General features: G+C 35.3%; 1 protein-coding gene across 6 annotated transcripts in view; it reads right to left on the bottom strand.

The window, feature by feature from the left end:
• slc25a26 (solute carrier family 25 member 26) overlaps nt 1-13,868 on the bottom strand; it is a 237,138-nt gene that overhangs the window by 193,182 nt on the left and 30,088 nt on the right. The window lies entirely within an intron of this gene.

The following is a 13,868-nucleotide window of genomic DNA, read 5'->3' as shown; positions in this document are numbered from 1 at the left end:
AATATTTTCAGTTTTTTGTGTTTGATATTGCCAGCATCTGCAGCCTTTTTGATAAAAATTTTGATTGTCTCAGGAGAGACTGAACAATAGTGCATGTCAACTTCAGTGACTGAAAATGATTGTGGAATATCTATTAAACTATTTAGCTTGCATAAAACAATGCTATCTGGCTGTATACTGTTAACACAGTGATTCATTTGACAGTGATAGAAAGGCCACACAATGTACTATTGGTACATTGCCAAATATAATCTTCAGAAGGACTTCTTGTAGAGATCTTATGCAAACATTCAGCCCTCCTATGACCACAACCGGTGATCTGTGGTCCACAATCTCAGCGTGTGGTGTAATGTGCTCCCCAAAAGGTTGGTACAGGTATTCAGTTCTGTAAATGGAATAAAGCAGCAAAGTTTTTAGAACCTAGATCATGACAGGAGTTGCAACAATCCATAATTAACATTTTCTTCTCTTCAGTACATTACAGCACTTAGCTCCCACAGTCTTCCAAAAACTATTCAAATGTTATTACTTCTTGACAACAAACAAAATGTTGCCACTTCGAGTTCATCATTGGGGATCCAGAGCTGCTGTTCACTTACAGTCAAATAAATCACTGGAATCTTTGGTGAACTGGCAATATACAAGGTTTTATTTTAAACTCATTAGAATAAGAATCAAACTTAATATCCTCGGTATATGTCGTGTTAACTTAGCAGGAGCAGTACAATGCAATACAGGATATATAGAGGAAAAATAAGTATATCAATTACAGTAAATATTATATACACATACATGTATACATACACACACATATATACAGCTCCCTATGTTTACTTTTTACTTATGATTGTGTGTACAGCTCCAACATTATGTAACTCTGCTGATGACACTATTTTTGTTGGCTAAATCACAGATGGTGACAAATTACTATACAGAAGGGTGATTGAAAATCTCATTGAGTGGTGCCACAACAAGATTATTGAATGACAGCATAAGCAACAAGCTGATTATTGACACACAGAGGGAAGAAACTGGAGGTCCATGAGCAGGTCCTCATTAGGGGAATGGAGGTGCAGAGGACCTGTACCTTTAAATTCCTTCACATTAACATATTAGAGGGTCTGTCCTGGGACCAGCACATAAATGCCTTCACAATAAAGGCATTTCTACTTTCTTAGAAGTTCACATTGTATCAGAATCAGGTTTTATATCACCGGCATATGTCATGAAATTTGTTGTCTTTGCAGCAGCAGTACAATGCAATACATAATAATAGAGAAAAAATTAATTACACTATTTGCTTATTGATTATTTATCTGTGTGCTTATGCATTTATGAAAAATTATGTATAGATTTTCATAAATTCTATTATATTTATTTTTATTTCTCCTCTAAATGCCTAGAAGAAAATGAACCTCAAAATAGCATATGGTAACATATATGCACTTTTGATAAATTTACTTAGAACCTTGACAGAAATGTTTGGAATTGAGACCAGAAAAGTGGTTGCTTCAATAATCGCAATATAGATAGTCTTCCTAGATTAAAACATATCACTGTCAATTAAGTAGGTAGATACTTAAAAGGGTCCTCAAACTCCAGGAGGAGACACTAAACTTATTGTGTTAATCAATCAGGGTAAAATCAAGAATTAAAAGAATTAAATTTTCATTGTTGGACTGCGTCCATTTAATTTTTTTCAGCTGACCAATATAGTGCAGTTAAGTTCTGACTAGAGTAAATACAGCTTATGACAGGCTTATGTAAAAGTTATTGGTCAATCAAAAATGGGAAGGTCATCTTTGTGACTGTGGTTGAGAAACTTGCCTCACTGTGCACAAAAGCTAATTGAAGTACAAAAAAGTTGAAAGGTGACACTCACTCATTGTTAAGCACATAGTTAACAAAAACTGATGGTGCTAAAGAAAAACTGCCTGCTGTTAAACTTAGGTGTATTTTTAAAAGAAGTGACAACTCTAGAAGTTGATTTGCTATGGCAAGAGTGACCCCTTCAGGCTACAAGTAATAATACCTTTGAGCAAAACCCAAATTTGAAGTGAATGTTTTGCAATATCTTTACATAAATACATGGATATTGAATTAATTAAGCTATTTTTGCAAGTTAAATTAACTCAAACTTGAAAATAAATAAACAAAGGAACATCATAATATGAACAATACAGAAATTTTTCAAAGTTAAAAAACTTATTAGAACAAATTTCAGTTTTTTTAAATCTTTCTAGTGGTTTGATAATTAAAATCTGCATCATAAAATAGATTGTGATATAAACTAAACAAGTTGTATGCTAATGCTTTTACAACACATTCTTAAGGCATAATAAAACTATTATTTTTTGCTTCTGCCGTTTTGATGCAGTTCATGTATGGATTGCTGACAGGTTCTAATTTACAGGTTTCAGCCCCTAATTGTATGATGAATCTGCCTGATATGTTGGAAGATTTCACACTCGATTCATCTTTATTTTGAGTCAATTTTCACTCCAGGTTTAATTGAGATTTGTTCTGATGTGCCCACAAACATCACCTGCATTTTACAATAGGTCTTTATGACAGCAATCGTACATCCCAAGCACTTATTCAGTTAATCTTAATCAGACTGGTGTTTTAGGGTGACCAAGCACAACTCTGTGCAATTCAGATAGACACAGTTGACACTTTAAAGAAACACTGAAGACAGCAATCAGCATTTTAAAATGGATAAGAACAGAAGGTATGAAAAATTGCAACGTTGTGTATGGAGAGAAATTACGCCAGATGTAATTTCAACAGAAAAGGATTACACCGCCAACTGGCATTTATTAAGTTTCTGTTATTATCCACATGTCCAGGAACAATTGAAGAATGGCTACTTCATGGGCAAGGTGGATACAACTAATTGGAGGTGAACTATGTAGATTTCTACTAAGTATCTTCAGTCAATGTAACAACTAATCAGTAGTAGAAACATCAGCCCATGAAAGTTAAAATGGACACAGTAGCAGATGCATGCTACAAATTATTTCTTCTGTCATATATTATGGTAACAATTGCTGCCCACCCTGATTATGTACGTGTCCAAGAAACTAAATGCTTTAGCTCAGCCTCAGAGAAACTGAATGCTCCATTTTGTAACTGACCCTTATAGTGCAAATAAAAACCAGTAATACTGCTTGGAAGCTACAAAATACAGTATAAAAAAATCCAGGATTGCTTCAGATGAGCTTGCTACAAAATAAGTTTCCATGAAGCAAGTGAGACTAAAGGGGATATTTTTTGGCTCCATACCTTTCTTCTGCAAATAAGCAACCAAAATTATAAAAATTAAAGTCTCTTAAGTAGTCAAATGATATACATTTTGCAACATTTCAAGCAGCTACAATGCTGAGGTTGCCTGGTATTGTTTGAAAGAAACAATAGTCTCAGAACAATTCTCACTGCACTTTTGCTGCGTTCTGACACTCGGCTCTCTTCACCTTCACGGTTTTATTGAGATAACGCTTTAAATCACAGCAACACCTTTAATATGGCACAATTATTGTTGTTAGAGTCATGCAAAATGGAAATGCATAGAAACCTATTAATATAATTTTGCTAAAGATGAAAATAACTTAAAAGATAATCTTACAGGATTGAGAGCAAACAAGCAGCAAATGAAAGGAAAACCATTTTTCCATTCAGAATTTCATGAAACAAGTGCTACAGAAAACATGGGCATGAAGCTCATCATTTCGACTGAAACTTCTCCTGTTCCAAATAATGAGAGAGAAGTATTTTTTAAACCATAGCGTCAATTTAAATTTATAAAATGAAAAGCAAGATCCACTAGCAGAATTACCAAGGCCGTTAAAATTTAGATCATTCAATGTATAGAGAATGAAATTATGAGCCACAATGAGTAATTATCAGTTTTGGGGAATACAAAAATAATTACAAGATATTACCTTGACATAATAACAAACACTTTATTATACCAAAACGTTTTCAAATGAAACAACAAACACAAGTTACTTAATCAAATATCCAGAAATGTGTAAAATGTTAACCATATAACAATTACAGCATGGAAACAGGCCATCTCTGCCCTTCTAGTCCGTGCCGAACGCTTACACTCACCTAGTCCCACCTACCTACACTCAGCCCATATTAGTGGAACAAATATTCAAATACTTGAGTCTCAGAACATAATTCAAATTACCACTGCTTCAGAGGTGAAATCTTTCTATGCAACAGCAGAAATTACCATAAATTACAACAAATAAATAATGCAACTGGAAAGGAATAATACATCGTCCATTCTTCTTCTGATGGTGGAGTGAAGAAGCTACTTCTAAAACGTTAAGTGCAGGTATTCAAGCTCTTGTACCTCCTGTCCAAAAGGTAGTAAAGAGAAGAGGGCATGTCCTGGATGGTAAGGATCCTTGGTAATGGATGCCACCTTCTGAAGATGTCCTTGATGGTTGAGAGAATTGTGTTCATGATGGAGCTAGCTAAATCTACAACCCACTGAAGCATCTTGTGATGCAGGTATCGGACCATCCAAACGAGGCTGTTATGCAACCAGTCAGAATGGTCTCCACCATACATCTACAGAAATTTCTAAGAGTCTTTGGTGACATACTAAATTTCCTCAAACACCTAATGAAGTTGACTGCTGGCATGCCTTTTTTTTGTGATTACATCTACATGTCGGGTCCATGATAGATCTTCCAAGCTGGTACTTAAAAAATTGAAGCTGCTCATACTTCCCACCAGTAATCCTTTGTGTTCTCCTGATTTTCCTTTCCTAAAGTCTACTCTCCATTCCATGGTTTTGCTCAAATTGAGTGGAATTCTCGTTGTGTCACCACTCAAACAGCCAATCTATCTCACTCCTGTCTCCATCTGTAATTCTCCCAACAACGGTGGTATGTTTGGTGAATTTATAAATGGCCTTGAAGCTGGGATGTCAGCCACACGGTAATGAGTGGAGAAAGAGTAATGGTGGGCTGCACAGTCATCCTTGAGATGCACTTCCGTTGATGGGAGATGCTACCACTGATCTGCACAGAGTGGTGCTTCCTGATAAGGAAGTTGAGATTTGGATTGCAGAGAGAGGGGTACAGACTAGTACTGAAGGAATGATGGTTCTGAGTGCCAAACTACAATTAATAACCAGCACCATGACAATATGTTGATTCGTAATGCTACAAAGCCCAGTGGAAAGCCAATGAATTCATCGGGGAGTGAGGTATCACTGCAATTTATGGTGTCATATTTTGCTTTGTAGGAAGTAATGGCAAGCAAACCCTGCCACAGCTGTTGTGCATCTGATTGTGTCTTGCTTCAGTCCAAGTTACCTTCTGATTCTCACAATTGCTTTTTTTCTAATGGCCTAATTCTGACATAATTCAGAAATAACCAAGATCAATAAAGTTAGATTACCATGACCATTTAGAGTCATAGTCATGGGACGGCATGGTAGCATGGTGGTTCACACAATGATTTACAGTACCATCCACCTGGGCTATTTCCCACCGCTGTCTGTAAGGCGTTTGTGCATTTTTCCCATTAACGTGTGGGCTTCCTCCAGGTGCTCCACTTTTCTCCCACAGTCCAGAGAACATACTGGTTGCTAGGTTAATCAGTCATTGCAAATTGTCCCGTGATTGGGCTACAGTTATATTGGGGGTTGCTGGGCTTGAAGTGCTGGAAGGGCCTAACCCACACTATATCACAATGAATGGTCATACAGCACAGAAACAGGTCGCTTAGACCAACCATGCCATCTAAGATAGCTTTGTTTTTATACAAGTTATTTTTACTTGCATATTATAATATTCCAATTCAAAAAGTACACTGGAATGATGTTTTCTCTTCCCTTATCAATAATTCATTCATGCTAAAAGAGAGTCAGGATACAAATTAGAGAAATAAACTTCAAGCTGGACGTGAAAAGAATCATTCACCATTGATGTAGAGAACCCAAAATGCCTTATTACCAAGAATTAAAACTGAGGCATTTGGTACATCAGGGATCAGACAATAAATGAATCTCTTTTCTCTTGTCTGCAAACTCATATACTGTAACCTGCCTTTTCAAAATAGACACACAAACTGTACTAGGCAAAGCAATGAAAAACTTCAATAGATGCAAGACGCGACAGTTTTGTGGAACACTGAGCCCTTTACACACATCAATTCAAATGGAGATTAATTTGGTCTGCCACAGAACTACTGCACTGAAGAATGAATATGGTGCATAAAGGCAATTCACAACTGCACTTAGGAAAATAATTAGTAATAGCTTTGTAACAAGCTATGCCGTTGGTAGTGTTGCAAGAATACTATAGGTAGTTTACTAATAAATTTTCAGTTTTAAGAGCTGCTGAAACTCATCCTCCAAAATAAATGTGGATATTGAATTGTCTGCTGCTGAATGACAGAAATATGCCCTTTAACTATCTCTATAGAACTGTACTATCATTTGATCAGGGCATTCCTTCTCTGATCTAGGAAGCATAGTATAGCTGCAGTCTCACACTGCCAGCAATCCAGGTTTGATCCTCAGCTCTGGGTGCAGCCTGTGCAGAATTTACATGCCCAGCCCATCACAGACAAACCGCGCCCCCACATCCCCCACCCCCCCGGTATTGAGCATATTTACAAGGAGCACTGCCACAAGAATCTATCATCAAGGATCTCCAACATCTATACTATGCTCTCTTCACAGTACTGCCATCAGCAGGGAGGTACAGGAGCCTTAGGTCGCATACCACCAGGTTCTTGAACAAACAGGACTTCTGAACCAGTGTGGATAACTTCACTCACCTCAACTCTGAACTGATTCCACAACCTACAGACTCACTTTTAAGGATTCTGCAACTCATATTTTCAGTATTATTTATTTACTTATTTGTTATTATCAATAGAATTGTATTTGCACAGCTAGTCTTCATTAGCACATTAGTTATTTGTCAGTCTTTGTGCATAGTTTTTCATCCATTCAATTGCATTTCCCTGTTCTATACTGAATGTCTACAGGAAGATGAATCTCACTCAGGTTAGTATATGGTGACATACAGACAATGACAGACAAACACAAGCCGGGGAAGCGATGACCCCCTCCTGTAGACTGCTTGATGCAACTTATTTTTTATTCTTTCCATCTTCTCTTCTAATATTTGTATGTCTGTGCACTTGTAATGCTAGTGTGACACTGTGAATTTGTTTGGGATCAATAAAATATCTATCTATCACAGGGAGAACACACAAACTCCTTATAGACAGTGGCAGAATTGAACCTGGATCACTGCTGCTGAAATAGTACTGCACTAACCACTATGCTACATTGCTGCCATCCAAATGAAATAACATGTGTTACATAACATTTCTAATCTGTTAGCACATTAGAAAGGCCAAAGATAGGTGCTGATCCTTAGCACACTGTAAATGGAAGATACAAACAAAAAGTACATGCAGGCAAAAATAAAAAGCTCTGCCATTTTTTTGTATCATTAAGCCAACGTGTAAATCAATAAATAACAAAAGAAACTCGTTTTCCTGTAAACTTAACCTTCTGACCCAGCATTTCATCATAAATTATAATAAATTTTATAGCTAGTTAAATGATTTTCTCTTCTTCATGCTGCCTGAACATGGAGTTTTTCCCCAACATTTTTAGATTTCCAATAGTGCAGAATTTGCTTTTACAAATCTCTTTCCCTACTGAAATGTTAAACTGAATTGTCACGATTTCTTGACTATACAACTTAAAAGCAAATGCCATTATAAATTTGATTATCTAAAGTCTTCAAACAGAAAGCATATACATTTCCTTTCAAGGTGTTAGAAATGCAAAGTATAACACTATGCAATCTACATATTATGTAGATTTTTATAATCAGATATTTCATCTTTTAATATTTTTTAAGCTTATCAGTATGTAATGAGGTGGATTTTAGAACATTCCATGAGACTACTTGTACATTTCTATTCAGCAGCATTTACTGATTTAGCATCAATGTAAGCAGATAAAGTTAATACTCATTCATCAAATGATATAAACCACTGTACTCTTATTACACCCAAGTTGAAATATTTATATAATTTTAAAAAATATTAAAAGTGATTAAATTGTAAAAGGACACACCTAGCTGTCAATGTTCAGATAACCCAGCTTTAATGGTGCATATACATTGCAATGTACATTTATACATTAAAAGGCCAAGAGAGAGTGGATGTGAAATGCACTTCTCCAATAGTGAGAGAGTCTAGGATCAGGGGGCATAGCCTCAGAATAGGGGTAATTTATTTGGACACAGAAGGTGGTGAATCGGTGGAATTTGTTACTACAGGCAGCTGAGGAAGCCAAGTCAATGGGTATATTTCAAGTGAAGGTTGATATGTTTTTGATTTGTAAACGCATCAAAGGCTATTGAGAGAAAGCAGGAGAATGGGACTGAGAGGGAAAATAAATCACCATGATCGTATGGGCTGAATGCCTTACGACTTAAGTATTTTGGCTTAAAATTCACTTGCCTTTTAGTCTGTAATATAATTCTTGCACAAGAGGAGATTTGATTAGTGACACATTAAGGACATTTAAAAGACATTTAAATAGGCACATGAATGAAAGAAACAATGAAGCTCTCTGGGTTGGGAAAGGCTAAATTGCTCTTACAGTAGGTTGAGAGATCAGCACAACATTGTAAGTCAAAAAGCCATACTGGGCCATTTTATGCTCGGCATTGAAGGGCTGTTGATAAAGCCACACTTAAGTACAATAACAAAATTAATATTTTATCAAAGTGGAAGAGGATTTCGGAGCATTGAAGTGGCCACATTGTTTTATTTGTAGAATAAATAAACGGTGTTTACCATGATGAAAATAGAGCACATCTTTCCAAGTTTTTGGAACTATCTTCTTCAAAAGACAAGAGTTCTTTAGAAGCAGAGCCTTTGAATATTTTTAAGGCAGAAGTAGATAGATCCTCAATTAGCCAGGAGGTAAAAGCTTACTGTGAAAAAGTGGAAATACAGAAGAGGTTTGCTCTGTAATGTTTGAATCAGTCAATACCTTGCTGAACATGGAGCGGGCTCGAGCTACAAAATGGTCAACTCTTGTTCTAAACTTTTCCATTTCTATTTGCATTTATATTTAGGAATCTAAAGACTTCATTGAGAAGACAAAGGCTCTGTCATTGTTCAACATAGATATTTTACCCCTTCAAACAATTTGCAGTATTCAGCAAGATTGTCTCATATTTAACAAAGCTGAAAACAATGGACGATTATTCTTCCATCCAGTCTGAAAACTAACTGGACTTTATTCTTTAGTAACTCCCTTGCTGGTCACTTGGAGAAAGAAACTAGCTTAAAAAAAACCCTAACTAAATGAGATAACTGCCATTTCAAACTGCACAATTTGGTACATGTAGTTTGTCACCATCATTAGCAATGAGTACCTTAATGTACTGTGTATGCAATCCTCAGATAATTATTAATACACAATTTTTTCAAGGTCTCAGTAACTTGGGACAATTTTTCTTTCTTTGCAATAACTTGAAGAACAGAAATCATTATTAGATCATGATTTTGTACAGGGAACATTCAGAATTATTGTACTGACTATAGAACAGACAGTAAACACAAGATGGCAGAAATACATGCTAAACCAGTTGGCGTAACTAAACAGAATGGGGTGGTCACAGTGTTTGGGCTACACTTCAATACTTCTAATAGATTTATCTGCGGGCATTACAATAACAAAGGAGAACATTTGCAGAAAGAAGAAATTGTGAAAGTACAAGGTGTATTCAATTTTATATGTTGACACCAGTAGCTCAATTATTAATTCATTGGAGGCACTGATGATAAATTATAATGTCACTGCATGGAGAAAAGCCCAGGAATGGAGTCTTATTCTTAGTTACCAAGAATTCAGCATCTATAGAGAAGAAAAGAGGGTAGAAAAGAATTGATTAAAGTTGGAACTGCACTGCAGCACCAAATAGAATCAAGTCAAGTTGTTACATTTCTGTAGGTTTTTTTTTGTGGTCCAAACTGTGAAGAGATTGGTGAAATGTTCCAAACAATGTACTCAAATGCTGTGATTAAAAATATTATTGAGTTATTAATTGCTCTACACTGACATGTAAAAACAGGGTAGGAAAACAAAAAAAAAACTATCAACGTGAATCCAATGCATGGAGAAAGAGTGGTAGTACTAATCCTGGGGAATAAAATATAACACGTAAAGTGTATTGCAGGAGGAGATTACACAGTGGTTTAGAGCCACTGTGGAAAAAGACTGGAATTATCAAAGGCAAAATGTCCATCTGGAGAACAATCAATTGTAACATTTAAAAGATCAAGCAAAATTATATCAGAAAAAGTGGTGTAGAGTATTAGTAATGAAAGGCAATCAATGGAAGAAGTTCAGATACAAATTAGCCATATTTCTTTGAAAAATAAAATAGATGTTTAATGCAGAGAATCGAAGTTAAAAACAAAAATGAATGTAGGTTTTTAATAAATATGCACAGCAAGACTGACAATAACCATTATAAAAATAAGAATTAAAATTAATAAGGAAAAGTTTCAACAAAATAGGTCAACACTCAAAGTTGAACAGAATCAATAAAGATGACAAGGAATTACCAAGGAAAGAAACTGGGCTTTTAAAATGTTAACATTACTCCTCAGTCTTCAGAATGAAAGTAAATAGCATGTAGGTTTTAAAAAAATGATTTGATGGCAAGGAATGAGAAAAAAATATTAAAAGGAGAATTACTAATTCATCTGGTCACAATGGATTGCAATGATGCAAAAAACACAGTTAACCATAATATTGCATCCTTGCCATTAAATAAGGGGAAAATAGCAACACACCAAAAACCTACAAAAATGAATTAACTTCAATGGAAGAGGTTCGTGGAAATCATACTCAAGTACAAAATTAATTAACAGCAGGAAAAGAATGAGTTTATCAAGCACAGCCAACATGAATTTAAAAGTTTGAAGTTTAAAGTAAATTTATTATTACCATGTACAACCGTGAGATTCATTTCCTTGCAGGCATTCACAGGGGACAGAAAGAAACCCAAAAAAAACAATGAAAAGACAACAATACAAACACAAAAAATTTAATAATAAGCAATAAATCTCATGAACATGATGAAAAGTTCTTGAAAGTGAGTCCATAGGCTGTGCAAACAGTTCAGTTTTGGGGGTGAGCAAAGTTCAGAATCAGATTTAATATCACCAGCATAGGCCATGAAATTTGTTGTCTTTGAGGAAGCCATCCAATGCAACACACAATAATAGAAAAAATGTGAATTGTAGTAAAAATATAGATTGATCGAGATATACAAAGCAAAAGAAGAACAGTAGTGTAGTAGCTTCCAGTTTGGCGGGCAGCTCATTACTCAAAAGATTAAAACACTGTTGTAGCTGGCTGCTCAAGTAAAGCCTTTGCATATTAAAATGCAGAAATAAATAGGTTAGTTGGACATAATTACTCGTCTCATTACAATGTTAATATCATAATACGCATGTTGCCCATTCGACCAATCAAGTTTTTCCACTAGCTCTCATAACAAACCCTCCAACTCCATTCATTTCCCTGAAATCTACTTCTCTCTCACATACTCACTGACTTTTCTCATCATACACCTAATTTATGATGGGCAATTTAAAGTAGTCAACTAACCTACCAATGATATAGGAGGAAATAGAAATGCCAGGGAGAACCCCATGCAGTCACGGGTACAATATGCAGACTTGAAACAGTCAACACCCGAGATAAGCAAAGGCAGGTCATTAATCAGTCAAGCTGCAACACTACCTGCACATCACTGTGCCACCCAGAGTTTGTATCCCAACTACTACAAAAGCCTAAATCTTCAGAACGACACACAAAAATTCCACAGCTGAAGTCATTTTATAAACTTAAATGTATTGTTCTTGATAATATCATGCTACCAAAGAAACCACCTAAGCCTCACTTAGTAAGTAATTAAAACAGACATTGTCTTCCTTTATTAACGCAAAGCATTTTGTTTTAAGCAGCTTTTTGCATCCAAAAATTTGTGGATGAGTTGACATGTCAAGTTAAATGGTTGCCAATTGCTTTGCCCTGTCATGTCACAGAGTATTTTCTAGCATGTCTTCAGGGAGAATAAGGTTTATAAATGCAAGTAAGCGATTCACTTCAACTTGACAAATGAGCTCTCTAGAAATACATACATGGAATACAAATGAAGTTAAACCAGAATAAGGATCCGTGAAAAATATAGTGCTTAAGGAATAACAGCAGCGCAGTATCATAACCCTTTTGAGGTTCACTTTTGCAACAAAACATTTTAGATAGTTTCTGCAAATACAACAAAAAACACTACACGTGGTTTTCATTTCAATAGTAGTAATAATCTACAATACTCAAATATGCAACCATGAAACTTTTTATGTATGATTCTATGAATCTTGTTCCTGACTGCTTGTGTCAAACTGGGACACCCGAATCATAAGGCCAGAATCTTTCTGTCATAATAGTCACTGAAGTGATTATGCATATTGAAACACTTGGAAGTCATGATTTTGAAATCAATATGTAGAGTGCCTCAGGCACATCTGAAAATAAATAAAATTCAAAAGCTGAGGGAAAACAAACACCAAATAATTACACACGTACAACTGATTTTGACATCAATTATGTCTGGATTTAAAAAAACATGTTATTCATTTCAAGATCAGTAAAAATCCCATGACTGAACCAGAATTTCAGCTCTTTATCCACCACCAGTTAAATCAATCAGTCAAATCATATTTTTGTGCAATACAGCATATAAATGCATCCTGTAATTCTTTATAAACATGAGAGCAGCACAAAATATTAAAGCAAAAAATGTAAACACAAGATATCACATTTTCTTAGCAGTGCATAGCAAAGAAACTGTGACATAAACCCTCTTACTCTGATGCATGGCAAAGTATATTAGCTTCCAGTTTAATAATTCAACTGCAGATTTTCAACCGGATTTTTAAATCTATTCATAGTTTCTTATCTCTGGAACCTCCTCCATTCCTTTAACTCTCAGATCACCGTATTCCTCCAATTCGGGCCTTTTTTGCTCAATCCAAATTTAAAATTAAATTATGAGCAGCTGTCTAGTCCTGCTGTCAAAATTCCCTTCCTAACTATTTTTTAAAAATCCTCTAAGATGCTTCTTTAAATTACCTTCTGCACAACTTTTGATCATCTTTTCCAAAAGTTCAGTACCACATCTTACATTTATACAAATAAAACCAAAACTTTTTTATCCAATTCCATCAACATATCCATTTATCTACCCATTTATCTTTGCTCATACACTCATCTTCCCCTTAAATCCATCCATTTTATCTGCCCTGCCTGAGTGTAGGTTCTACATTTCAGTCATTGCCTGGGTGAAGAGTTACGAGTAAAACTAAAAAGGATTTTATTTTATTTAACTACTTAAGGCAACTTTTTCTGGTCTTCTCAACAAATTAAATTCTTTTCCCTTCCACTTCAAAGGATTTCATAGTCTTGAAGACCTGTATCAGGCCATCCCCTCCAAATACTCTATTAGATACTGAACAAGTTCAATGCTTCTCCCCCACCCCCCAGAATTGTAATAATCTCTAGTTTTAATATTGAGGGAATCTATATTTTTAAACAATCTTCCCCAATGCAGCAATTTTATTATGACATCGCTGACTGCACTCTTCCTCCAAGTATGATGTAACTAATACTCCATGTAAATGTTATTGACAACTACTGTCAAGTAACAAAGATAATTTCTTCATTTTAAAAGCATTATTAAACTTAATATTTTTAATGAACTGGCTCATTTTAAACTTTAATATAA

Source organism: Hemitrygon akajei, chromosome 19, assembly GCF_048418815.1.
Source record: "Hemitrygon akajei chromosome 19, sHemAka1.3, whole genome shotgun sequence".
Classification (NCBI taxonomy): domain Eukaryota; kingdom Metazoa; phylum Chordata; class Chondrichthyes; order Myliobatiformes; family Dasyatidae; genus Hemitrygon; species Hemitrygon akajei.
Note: the sequence above shows the minus strand (reverse complement) of the source record. Positions and strands in the feature narration are given on the sequence as shown.